Genomic DNA, 13,483 nt, shown 5'->3' with positions numbered 1-13,483 from the left:
ATTTTGAACATGCGACATAACTCTTTCATGACTTTTGACATAAACGGTGTACCCTGGTCAGTTAGTATCTCCTTGGGTATACCCAGCCTGCTAAAGACATGAACTAGCTCTCTGGCAATGGTCTTGGTTGACGTATTGCGCAACGGGATCGCTTCCGGGTACCTGGTAGCGTAATCCATTATGACCAGAATATACTGGTGTCCCCTGGCAGACTTCATTAAGGGTCCAACCAAATCCATCGCTATTCTTTCAAACGGCACCTCTATAGTAGGCAATGGAACTAGTGGACCCTTAAAATGTGGCCTGGGAGCATGATACTGACACTCAGGGCAGGATGCGCAAAAGTCAGACACCTCTTTATGAAGCCGGGGCCAGAAAAACCTCTGCATTATTCGCTCAGTGGTTTTCTCTACCCCTAGATGGCCTGCCGTTATATGACCATGGGCCAGATCCAACACTGTTCTTCTGTAGGCTTTGGGAACTATAAGTTGTTCCACAATATCTTCCCCCTTCTTAGTCACCTGATATAACAAATCCTGACACATTGCCATGTGGGGATAGGACAAAGTACTATCAGGGTCTACGGGTTTACCATCAACTACTTTTACATTCTCCCTGGCTTTTACCAAAGTAGGGTCATTCAACTGCTCCACGGCAAAGACCTCTCTTCTGACCTCTAAATCAGGCAGACGATCACTTGGCCCAACAACACTTCCCACCTCAATGGGAGGCACATCAGTTGGCGGGCCACCGTCACGTTCCGCATTCTCTAGTTCGCCAACCATAGTAGAAAAAGGGAATAGCTCTGACTCAGAAGAAACTCCCTCCTCCACTACATCGACAACCTTCTCAAATGTATCGGGGTTGTTCACCTCTGGAACAAAACGGCTTTCCCACAACTTCCAGAAGAGAGCAAAGTCTCTCCCCAATATTGCATCGTATACCAGACCATGCACCAAACCCACAGAAACTATAGCAGAGCCACATGGTGTCTCGATGTTCACCTCGGCCGTAACATAATATCGAGTATCCCCATGTATGCAGGTCACACCAACAGTTTTCCCTGTATGCCTCAAGGGGTTCACTAGCTCAGCTTTTATAAGTGTCACCAAGCTACCAGAGTCTAACAGTGCCTCTACTCGGTTTCCATCTACAGTGAGTACACACATGTGCTTATCAGTCTCAGCCTGCCGGTCAGCTGTACAGGCTGTCTGTGCAAAGAAAGACCCCCTGCGGTAGACATGAGCAGTATCACATTGCATAGGTTCAGTTGTAAGTGAACAATTAGCGGCAATATGGCCGAAGCCACCACATCGGAAACACTGAGTCATATTAATGTCTAGTCGTTTACGGGGCAAGAACCTTCCTGGCCTGGCAGGCCTGTCTCCAGGTTCTACACCCTCAGTCTTAGGTACATTCCACCGCCCAGCACCCTTCTCCCCTGGAACAGTCTTACCAGTGTCTGCGGGAGTTCGCCGGTGCGCCATCGGGGCTCGGTGGGGCATACTCATCAGCTCCTCAGCCGCCACGTACCTCTCCACCAGCTCCACCAACTGGTCCGTGGACTTAGGGTCTGCATGGCTCACCCACTTGTGCAGAGTCACAGGTAATGATCGCAGGTACCGGTCCATCACGACCCTTTCCACGATCTGTGGTCCCATCAGCGTCTCGGGCTGTAGCCATTTTGAGGACAGATGGAAGAGGTCATGCATCTGTGAACGTGGAGAACGTGGAGGCTTGTCCCTATGGAACTCCCAGCGGTGGACCCGTTGGGCACGAACAAAGGTGGTGACTCCAAAGCGAGTTAGGATCTCCTGTTTTAGTTTTTTATAGTCCTTGGCATCAGCCAGGCATAAGTCGAAATATGCTTTTTGTGGCTCCCCAGACAAAAAAGGTGCCACCAGACTTGCCCACTGCTCCTTGGGCCAACTCTCCCTTTCGGTCGTTCTTTCAAATGCGGCGAGATAGGCCTCCACATCATCGCCCGAAGTCATCTTTTGAAGGAAGTGACTGGCTCGTACGGAGTGAGTGGGGGTGGGAGGACCAGTAGCAACATCTCTTGGCCGGGCGACCAGGTGCTGTACCAACTCTCTTATGGCCTGGCTGTTTTCCGCTAAGGCCTGGCGGGTTTCCTCAATGGAGACCTGTTGAAGTCTGTTAGTCTCCTGCTGAGCTGCTGTAGCTTCCTGCTGAGCCCTGGTAGATTCCTGCTGAGCTGCTGTAGCTTGGAGCAAGGCCTTAATAATGTCCTCCATTTTGTCATGGGGTGTAGGTTGGAAGCTGAACCTTGTCTCTCTGAGCATTGGCTGACGCCTCCTCTATGGGACTCCAAGGACACAGTGTTATTTCCACACTCACTAATTGGGTGTCTCTCCCTTTAATTTTTAAATGGAAAGTTTTCCTCTTGCTGCAACTTTAGTGTGTGTGGTTGCCCGCATTCTCCACCATATTGTAACACAGTTAGGTTAGGGGGTCCCTCTCCTGGGTAGAGGACTCCTTCCTTACACACACACACAGCAGCAGGGAAGCAGCACACCAGTCTGGATGCAAGTACAAGCTGGTCGGCGCCAGTCTTTATTGTACAATGTCAGAAATAACATAAAGAAAACATAAACATAAATCCTAGCCCTGTCGGGGCACTAACTTCACAGGTAGTTCCCTCACTACCAGAACCTGGCAGGGCCTAATGCCCTCACCAGCAACAAAAGCACAGCACAACACTTACAGTTAGGTTTTCAAGTGTCTCTGAGCAAACTCCCTGTCTGCTCTCCCAGGTGAGACAATCAGCCCTCAACATACTAGGCTTATATTGGCCACTCTCAGGTGGAAACCCTAACAAGCCTGTTACCAGGCTAAGAGAACCAAAACCTGGAGTGGCCGTGGGTGGAGCCCTCCCTCTCCTCTCACCCACAACCCCCAGGTCCCAAACCGGCTTTTCAAAAAGCCGAGACTCAAGCCTGCTACACTGCAGACTTTCTCCTGGAGGTTTAAAACACATAAGACAGGAATCTGGGACAAATGTACCTGCCACAGACCACTTTACCAATGATCCTATCACAATATATATATATACATACATAAGCATGACATATAAAATACTGCAAATGTCGCTACATTCAATTTACCCAGATTCAGTGTCTGGGAAGGCTATAGCGCTGTGTACACTGACCTGATGGTGAAATACGCAGGGGGACTGGACCAAGCGCCATCTCCGGAGATCTGCTGCTGCACCATCAGAGAAAATGGCCGCCGGAGACCTCAGAAGCAGCGTGGCCCACTGAGGAATGCAGCTCAGCGACACCAGACTTTAGACACTGAAAGGCGCGCTGAGCTGAGGGGAGGAGCCGCTACAACAGGGAAGGCTTCCTCCCCTGGCCGGCTATTAACCCCCGGGACGCCGGCTCCCAGCGCCGATCGCCAAGTCCCTGGTGGTCTAGTGGACACACGGGGTATGGGGGGCCCGCCACCACTGCCGGCACCTCCGGTCTGTCCCCAGAGACCAGAGGACTCGGACTGCATTTGAAATCAACATCGACAGCCGCCCCTTTTGTAGCGAGCCCCGGAGCGAGTGAATTTGTCACTCGCTCCGGGGCTTGCGCACGCGCACTGCGGCCGCTGCGCGTGCGTAGGGCCTCACCATCGACCCGCTTGCAAGCGCATAGCGCTTGCGAGCGGTTGTGAATGATGTCCTGAGACTTTAAATATGATGCTGGTTGGCAAAGAGCAGGGGTGGGGAACCTTTTTTCTGCCGAGGGTCATTTTGATATACAGTAAGGTGCAGAATTTTCATATTTTGGCCTCTATTCACCACCACAATGGCTTTGAAATGAAACAAAGAAGATGTGCTTCAACTACAGACTTTCAGATTTAATTTGAGGGTAATTACATCCAAATCAGGTGAACGGTGTAGGAATTACAATGGTTTCTATATGTGCCTCCCACTTTTTAAGGGGCCAAAAGTAATGGGACTATCAACTCAAAAGCTATTTCATGGACAGGTGTGGGCTATTCCCTCGTTATTTCATTATCAATTAAGCAGGTAAAAGGTCTGGAGTTGATTCTAGGTGTGACATTTGCATTTGGAATCAGTTGCTGTCGATTCTCAATATGTGATCCAAAGAGCTGTCACTATCAGTGAAGCAAGCCATCATTAGGCTGAAAAGTTAAAACAAACCCATCAGAGAGATAGCAAAAACATTAGGTGTGGCCAAATCAACTGTTTGGAACATTCTTAAAAAGAAAGAATGCACTGGAGAGCTCAGCAACACCAAAAGACCCGGAAGACCACGGAAAACAACTGTGGTGGATGACAGAAGAATTATTTCCCTGGTGAAGAAAAACCCCTTCACAACACTTGGCCAAATCAAGAACACTCTCCAGGAGGTAGGTGTATATGTGTCAAAGTCAACAATCAAGAGAAGACTTCACAAGAGTGAATATAGAGGGTTCACCACAAGATGTAAACCATTGGTGAGCCACAAATACAGGAAGACCAGATTAGAGTTGTCAAACAACATCTATAAAAGCCATTACAGTTCTGGAACAACATCCTATGGACAGATGAGACAAAGATCAACTTGTACCAGAGTGATGGGAAGAGAAGAGTATGGAGAAGGAAAGGAACTGCTCATGATCCAAAACATACCACCTCATCAGTGAAGCATAGTGGTGGCAGTGTCATGGCATAGGCATGTATGGCTGCCAATGGAACTGGTTCCCTTGTATTTATTGATGATGTGACTGCTGACAAAAGCAGCAGAATGCATTCTGAAGTGTTTCGGGCAATATTATATGCTCATATTCAGTCAAATGCTTCAGAACTCATTGGACAGCGCTTCACAGTGCAGATGGACAATGACCCGAAGCATACTGCAAATGCAACCAAAGAGTTTTTTAAGGCTAAAAAGTGGAATGTTATGCAATGGCCAAGTCAATCCCCTGACCTGAATCCGATTGAGCATGCATTTCACTTGATGAAGACAAAACTGAAGGGAAATGCCCCAAGCACAAGCAGGAACTGAAGATATTTGCAGTAGAGGCCTGGCAGAGCATCACCAGGGATGAAACCCAGCGTCTGGTGATGTCTATGCGTTCCAGACTTCAGGCTGTAATTGCCTGCCAAGGATTTGCAACAATGTATTAAAAAGTGAAAGTTAGATTTAGGATTGTTTAGTTTGTCCCATTACTTTTGGCCCCTTAAAAAGTGGGAGGCACATATAGAAACCGTTGTAATTCCTACACCGTTCACCTGATTTGGATGTAATTACCCTCACATTAAATCTGAAAGTCTGCAGTTAAAGCACATCTTGTTTGTTTCATTTCAAAGCCATTGTGGTGGTGAATAAGAGGCCAAAATATGAAAATTCTGTCAATGTCCCAATATTTATGCACCTGACTGTATATAACAGTATTCGCGGGCTCGGTGCAGGCCATGCCCTCTCTCCGTTAGACATCACATTGGGGCGGAGTCACAATCGCTGGTGATTACAGCAATGCCTGGAGCATCCTGAGGATGTAAGGGCAGCGGTGTGACCGTCTGAAGTGTCCTAAGGACACACCAGACGGCACTGCTGCATAGATTCTGGCCACAGGGTGCCATTCTAGGCTCCCTGCTAGCCAGATGAGGCTAGCAGAAAATGCTCAGAGGGCCAGACCAAATGGTTCCGCGGGCCTTATACGGCCCCTGAGCCTAAGGTTCCCCATCCCTGGCATAGAGACTAGTGCAGCATATCATTTTACAGTCTTGAAAAAGTCAAGATTGAAAAATAATCCTCTTTTTAACATTGATTTTCATTTAACAGTATTTATATAACAAAACTAGTTTATTTCCATGATATGCTCATGCAGTACGACTTTCTTGCCATTTGCTAAGTTCATCATCAGTCATTTAATAGCTTGCAGGTGACTGCAGAGAATGAACCAGCTGGAGTTCCCATCCAACGAATTCATAAATCAACGTAGTGTACATGGTTCTGAATGGAAATAATTGACATTCTTTTCCAATGTATCTACATCCATTATCCAGTTGTGTTACTATATTCCAGGTGCTAGTATTTTATGTGGCTCTGGACACTGACCACACAATTTCTTCTACAGATTTAAGTACAGTATACACTCCTACCTTTTATGCTGTTACAACATAATAATTAAATAATAATAATAAATATAATGCTTTATAAATCCTTTACAAAACGAAAGCAGTTACACAAACTTTATTTTTTCTTTTAAGATAAATATGCAATTGTTAATATCTGCTTTAAATACATCATGCATTATTAGATGTGTTTATAAAATAAAGCCAGATGATCTGTATCTTCCCTAAACCAATGTTTAAAGCTGCATTCACACACAACGATATAGTAAATGAACGAATTTAGTAAACGATTTTCGTTCATTTTTTCAAGGGAAAAATGAACGAAAATCTTTTACTATAATCGTTCATTTACTAAATGTAATGAACGATATTTTTGAACTACAAACTATTTTTGCATATTCCCTTACTGAAAATCGTTGAGTTGGTCAGTCTGACTGAACTACAAACGTGAACGTGCATGAACGATAATCGTTCATCGTTTTAAATCAGAAAGTGAACGTTTTTTTCAATGATTGAACGATAAATGATATCGTTATCAATAATCGTTCAAAAAATCATTGTGTGTGTATGCACCTTAACTGTTGCTGCAAAGCAATTTGATTATGAAGAATGCAGCTTCAGGAAATTGTATTGAGCTCAGTAGGTCAATCATTATCTAGGCAGAATGCTTGTAAACATCAATGGACATGAGGTCAATGGATATACCTGTAGGCAAGTTCTGATAAGACTGCTTACTCCAATTTTCTGACCTCATGCTCCTTAGTCTCTATCATGCCTAGACACTTATGTACAGCCTTGACAATACTTAAACTGTAAAATGTACATTTTTAAAATGGCTGAAAGTGTCTTCCACAGGTCTTTAAAAAAAAAAAAAAACACCACAGCAAGTAGAAACTAAAGAAAGGAGGGTAAAAAAAAAAAATATATAAGAAGAACAGAGAGCCAGGAGCTTGCATGGCTGACCAGGGCAGAGGTCAACAGGGACTACAGGGTAAAATGTAAATGAGTATCTAACCTGCATTTTAGGTCTGCAATGACTTGTCTTTTAGAATTTGTCATGTTTATCTTTGAAAATACCGGTCATTTCACAATTGTTAACAAATACAGTAGCAAGCATGGTTTAGCCTGAGCATATATACTCGTATATATAAGGGAAATGTAACCAACCTAAACATAAGACTATTTTATGATGACTGAGCAATAATTTTGTATTTTCAGTTGATGCACTAGAGTATTATTGAGCACTTCTAGTGGGCACCTAATATTACTGAAAGAGTAACATCCTCCTCAGGGACAGAAAAATGCACCTTGCCCCTTCCCCACAGCCAATCAGCCACCTCCCCCACCAAGCTATAGGATTGGGGGAGGACCCAGACCTCAACAACATGCACTGCTAGAAATGGACTGGGAAGCGGCCAGCAAAGAAAACACTCTGCTCTATTCGCCTCCTGACAAATGATGGATCCAGATTACTAGGGGTATATTTACTATAGTGCCTTTTTTTTAGAATTAGAGATGTTGCCAATAGCAACCAATCAGATTCTAGCTATTATCTTATAGTAGGTGCTAGAAAAATGTTAAATAGTCTCTGATATCTGGGCAATATCTCCACTTATAAAAACCTGTACTTTAGTAAATGTACACACTAGTGTTCTATAAATGGGTAAATGCAAGGGAGAAATGTTATATGTGGTAGTGGGATTTTGTCATCAGTAGGGAGTTGATGCGTCATTCACTGGTGGAGACGGCAGGAGGGAGTGTGGAGTGAGGAAGACATAGATGTAGGGCTGGAGGAGGAGTGAACACGGAACTTACAAGTGTAAATGAGGAGTATGAATTGAATTATGTAGGGAAAAAGGAGCCAGATCAGCTTTGAGATTGGCAAAGCAGGTAGGCAGATTGGGTACATCAAAGGTGGCTAATTAGGCCCAGATTTATCAAAGCATAGAGAGAGATAAAGTGAAGAGAGATAAAGACCCAGACTTTCGACACATGGGGTTGGGTACGGGATGACGGCGCTCTGGATCCTGGCGGTCAGAGTTCTGACCCTGACATCCCAACAGGGTTAGGATACCGACACCTGTCGGTAAGTTTCCTAACCCTCCCCCTAAACCTAACCTTCCCTCCCCGCTAACCCTGCCCCACCCACACTACATTCCATCATGTGTTTGAAAAATGACAGGAGCTGATTGGTTGGAACACCATCTAAGATATAAGATTAGTATCGAGTGATAATAATAATATCAATCGTTGAAAGTACCAACCAATCAGCTCCTAACTGTCATTTTGCAGGCTGTGTTTCAATTGTAATAGCCTGTGATTTGTGGAAGCTGTCACAATCACTACAAGATAGCCACTAGATTTAAAGCGGCAATAGGTTTAAACGCAAAGCCAACCTGCGACCATTGATTACTGTCGTTAAGTAGCAGTGCTAATGCAGGGAAGAAATATTTGGAAAACCCTTGATACAACAGAAATCATCTGTTTGCAGGGCCTAAAACTTGCATCCATAATTAAATATAACTGCATTGTGCAATGGTGGCTGAAAAGGCAGACTGGGGAAGTACAGTACAGTAAGGTTGTACACATACAAGTTAGCCACGGCTCTTAGATATGCGTCCAAGTATCTTTATATGCGCGTTTAAGGAAGTTTAACTTTTGCGCATCCATAAGCAAGCTTACATGTCTAAGAAGACCTCCTTAGCTTTGCATCCTAGAAATAAATTAGATTAATTTTTAGTTGGATGTATATTAATTTACATGCAAAGCAAAATCCTGGTGTAAAAACGTGTGAAGACACATTAATACATATACGCAAAAGACACATTTTTACAATTTACTCTAATTGAGAACCATGATTGCATACATATCTAGGCAGATCACAGAATGCTCCTTGCTGTCTAAAACTCTGCAGTAGTATTTATAGCACTCAGTAAGGGACAGTTATAGGTCTGGGCAGAAAATGGAGAGCCCTTATTGGATGTAATTCATCCATGTTGGCACCGATGCCTGACTAATGCAAGGAGCTGCAGTGAGAGTAAAATTATTAGAGTTTAACATTATCCTATCACTCTAGCCACAAATGTGGTTTCTTCCAATGGACAGGCATTGCTTAGAGCTGTGCTACATATACTTCTATACACTACTGTCCCCAATACTACTGTACAGTAGATCACTGACTATAGCTTGCTCATCAGAGGCCCTTTCAGTAATGGTTGGGGATCAGCTGAGAGGACATTTGATTCCTTGCCAACCCACTCCTGCATAAGTCATAATAAGCTAGATTTAATTATTATTTCTATTATGACACATTTTTATTTTACAATTTTTAATGTAAAAGATGTATTAGCTGTAAAAGCTCTATGCTGTGGACAATAGACAGTCTGTGGTCTAGTACAATGTCCCCAAACTCAGGACCTCATTCAGAGTCGGTCGTTGCGGCCGCACGGTCGTAAGTTAAAAGGGGCCGGATATGCGAATGATGCACTCGCAAGTTGCGTCCTTAAGATCGGATCGTTAGCTGGCCGACCAAGGGGAGGATGCGGCCGTAAGACAAAAAATACGCCCCCTTCTCGTACGCATTACACGTCATCTCCGGCCATATAAGGATTAATCGAGACCATCGGAACTGGTCGTAGAACTTAAGGTTGCCCATACCCTCTCTTAAGCACTACGATCAGGTCAGTGTACAAACCACCCATGTCACGTGTGCCATGACACTACTTTGTTAATCATGCACTCCCATAATCCGTATGCACTCCCATAAAACGCCGTTCGCATAATTAGGCACGCCTGCGTTCGGATCTCCACTCCCCCGTTTTCAAGCACCTTCCCCTGTTACCACCCACAAACACCTCATTCTGTCACTCAAACTACCGACCTGGCTGTGTTCAAGGAGAGAGAAATTTCTGATCGTAGCAGCTAGTTTGCGCACGCGCATTGCGAACTTTACGCATGCGCAGTTTAGCAAACATCGGTGGCGTACGACCGTGCAGCCACAACGACCGACTCTGAATGAGGTCCTCAGTCCTCAAGGCACCGTAACAGTCCAAGTTTTAAGGATATCCATGCTTCACAGGTGACTTAATTAGTACCTCAGTCAATTTGATTTAACCATCTGTGCTCAACCATGGCTATCTCTAAAACCTGAACTTTTAGGGTGCCTTCAGGACCGCGTTTGGGAACCTCTGGTCTAGGACATATTATAGATTAGGAGAAAAAAGAAGACTCTTTTCTGGGGGCACTCAGTAAATATATGAAAGTATAAAATTTTACTTTTAATAAGTATAGTACTAAAATAAGTATAACACACAAGAAAAACACACATGATTAAGACAAAGGTTGTCAATAAAGAGAACCTCGCAAAACATATGCTCATAAAGATATGAGAAAATGTATTGATAGTAACTTAACTGAATGAAGGCGAATATTAGAGAAAAAATTCAATATAGTCAATATATTCTGAAAAAGAATTTAAACTCAGTAGTGAATAGATAGATCTGAGTAGCCATAGATGTGTGAAAAAAAAACACAAATATGGTCAAAAAAATACCAAATGGTATAAATATGGAATACAGTAAACAATTGAACTGTACACCATAGCCCTCCTATGGCAACAGCGTACACTTATTGTTTATATATTACTATCACATTTAGATAATCCTATGCATACAAGGTTATGAGGATAGACCCCTGCAATAATTCACAGGTGGGATAATCAAACATGGAGATTGCAACAGATGGATCTCAGTGATTGATTACAGTATGATCAATGGGTCACATAATAACCTGTCCAAACAAAGTTGACAAGTAAATCCAAAAAAATATCTTCAGAGTATTGCCACTAGGTTTAAGTTGTTGATATAAGGTGGATGATATTTTTCAACATAGAAAAAAGTACCTAGTCTTCCAAGGAATAACAGAACAATCAAAATAGTATATACAGATTAGGAGGCGTGTGAATGGAGTTGTCACCTTATAACAATCCTTTACAGGTTAATTGTAGCGAGATAGTAATACTCAATAGCAAAAATCAAATCACCTAATCAGAAATCAATAATGAGTGGCAAATTAATAAACCATTGATAATATAACCTGTCCAGATGGAATGGCAAGCAATGTATTTAAACAACCTGGACTACCAAGCCACCATGTGAGACAATTGGAAATTCAGAAAAGTGTATAAACAAGAAAAATATTTATTATATATGTATGCCCCTCTTATATGAGGCATACACCAGCATTTGTCACCTAGAGAGATATTTTCCAAATTGATTATTGCATATACATTGAAAATGATAGGAAATAGCAAAACAAAAATTCAGTGATTAATGTGCAGCATAGTAAGTTAGTAACAATGTAAATCATCCAAGTGACAGAAAATAAAGATAAAAAAGAGGCCCAGTATCTGTCTCCCTCACTTCTGCTGTCGCCACGTCTTGTAAAGACAGCGGACATGGGATGAGAGAGTGCGGTTGGCAGCTGGTAGGAAGGAAGGGGTATGTGCACTTCTGCTGTCAGTGTGCGCAAACCCTGGCTACCCTGATATGCAAGGACATTGTAGGACAGACAGAGCCGGTCAGCTGATGAGAGAGTGAGAAAAAGAAGAAATAAAAATAGCACATAAAATGTGATTGGCTTGATAAGAAATGAAAACGTATAACTGAAATGTTAACTGGACTACAGGTTGTCCATGTAATGATCCCAAAGCAAAAATACAAAATATAAACAAAAAAGGGGGACTAATGTTTAGTACACCTGATATAGGAAAAGGATATCCCTGTTAACCTTAGTACATGCAGTACCTATATTAATTCTACTATATTTAGGAGATGCCTAGTAATCCCTGCTCAGCGACTAATAATTGGTGAGTCCTGAGCGGGTGAGAGTGATAGCGCTATGTAATACTTGCATTCTGGGAGGAATTCCCACTCCCTGCTCTCAGCGCTGCATGTGAGAGTCACAGCGGTGATGCAGGGATACGGCCATGGAGAGCGGGTAGTCCGTGCTGCCGATCAGCAATCCGGCAGAGTTGGTGTGCAGGGGAGATCCCGTGTGCACATCAGGAGGGGAGGTACCCAGTCTCCCGGATTATGTGACCGGAGTGAGATGGTAGTCCGAGCTACCGATCACTGGTCCGGCAGAGTTGATGTGCAGGGGAGATCCCGTTTGCGCATTAGATGGGAAAGTGCCCAGTCTTCCGGATCACGTGACCGGAGTCAGATCAGATAGATGACATACGTTTCACCTGCACCTGGGCTTGTTCACATCCAGTGAAGCGTCTGGTATCTAGGTAAGTTTAAATAGCCTAAATTGGTGCAATAAGTAAATTAATGAGCAAATTAATAGGCTAATGGACCTAAGATCTAATTGAGACATAGAAACAGTATATATCAGGAAAAATCAATACAAATAAGAAATAGCACATAAATATTTATTCTTTAAATATAATAATAAATAAGAGGAAAAAAGGAACAAATCTAATATATAAGTAAATACATAATCGGCACTAATTCGGAAATTAATGGTGGAACAAATAGCCCTGATTACCAAAGACACCCGGGAACAGGTGTATCATAAGGTTTCAGAACTTGCTCATATATTAAAAGTATAGTATATAGAACCTGAACTTTTAGGGTGCCTTCAGGACCGCGTTTGGGAACCTCTGGTCTAGGACATATTATACCCCTTTTCCACCAAAATTCCGGGTCTGACCCAGAGTTGGAACAGAGGGCCTGATTCAGAGCCGCTCGTAAGTTGCCGCTCGTTCGCTCCGAGCGATGTTCGCAAAACTGCGCATGCGTATGGGTTGTAATACGCATGCGCGAAACAGTCATTGCGGTCGGAAATTGTGTGCTCGCAAAATAGCGAATGCCTGCTAATTTGAGTGACAGAATGAGGCGTTTGTGGGTGGTAACAGGGGAAGGTGCTTGAAAACGGGGAGTGGAGATCCGAACGCAGGCGTGCCAAACGGTCAAAACGGGCGTTTTAAGGGTGTGCATAATTAACAAAGCAGCGTCATCGACCACGTCACTTGGTTGTCTTTTAGCCTGAACTGCTCGCATGATTGCGGTAGGAAAATCCTACCACAAGCACTGCGAGCAGTTCATACGCCTTTCGATGTACTCGATTAATCTAATAAATAGCGGAGATGACGTAGGATGCGAGCGGCCAGGGGGCGTTTATTAAAAAATAGCGAGCGCATGTTTCGTTCACTCGTTCAGACATAGAGGTGTTAACAGACCGCAAAGAGCGAGCGCTCTATTTAAATATCCAGGCCCTTTTTCTGAACGAGCGAGCGCAAATAGCGTCCGGCTCTGAATCAGGCCCAGAGTTCCTATCCGGATCTGACCCGGAATTTAGTCGGCGCCGACTCGGGATATTCCCGAG

At 43.7% G+C, this 13,483-nt stretch overlaps 1 protein-coding gene and 1 long non-coding RNA gene across 9 annotated transcripts in view; one reads left to right on the top strand and one right to left on the bottom strand.

The window, feature by feature from the left end:
* LOC148513991 (uncharacterized) overlaps positions 1 to 13,483 on the top strand; it is a 213,994-nt gene that overhangs the window by 83,097 nt on the left and 117,414 nt on the right. The window lies entirely within an intron of this gene.
* The window catches only part of ABI3BP (ABI family member 3 binding protein), a 515,514-nt gene that overhangs the window by 385,057 nt on the left and 116,974 nt on the right, over positions 1 to 13,483 (bottom strand). The window lies entirely within an intron of this gene.

This window comes from Taudactylus pleione, unplaced genomic scaffold (genome assembly GCF_031769625.1).
Source record: "Taudactylus pleione unplaced genomic scaffold, aTauple2 ptg000265l, whole genome shotgun sequence".
Taxonomy (NCBI): domain Eukaryota; kingdom Metazoa; phylum Chordata; class Amphibia; order Anura; family Myobatrachidae; genus Taudactylus; species Taudactylus pleione.
The sequence above is the reverse complement of the archived record's forward strand: the minus strand, read 5'-3'. Positions and strand labels throughout refer to the sequence as shown.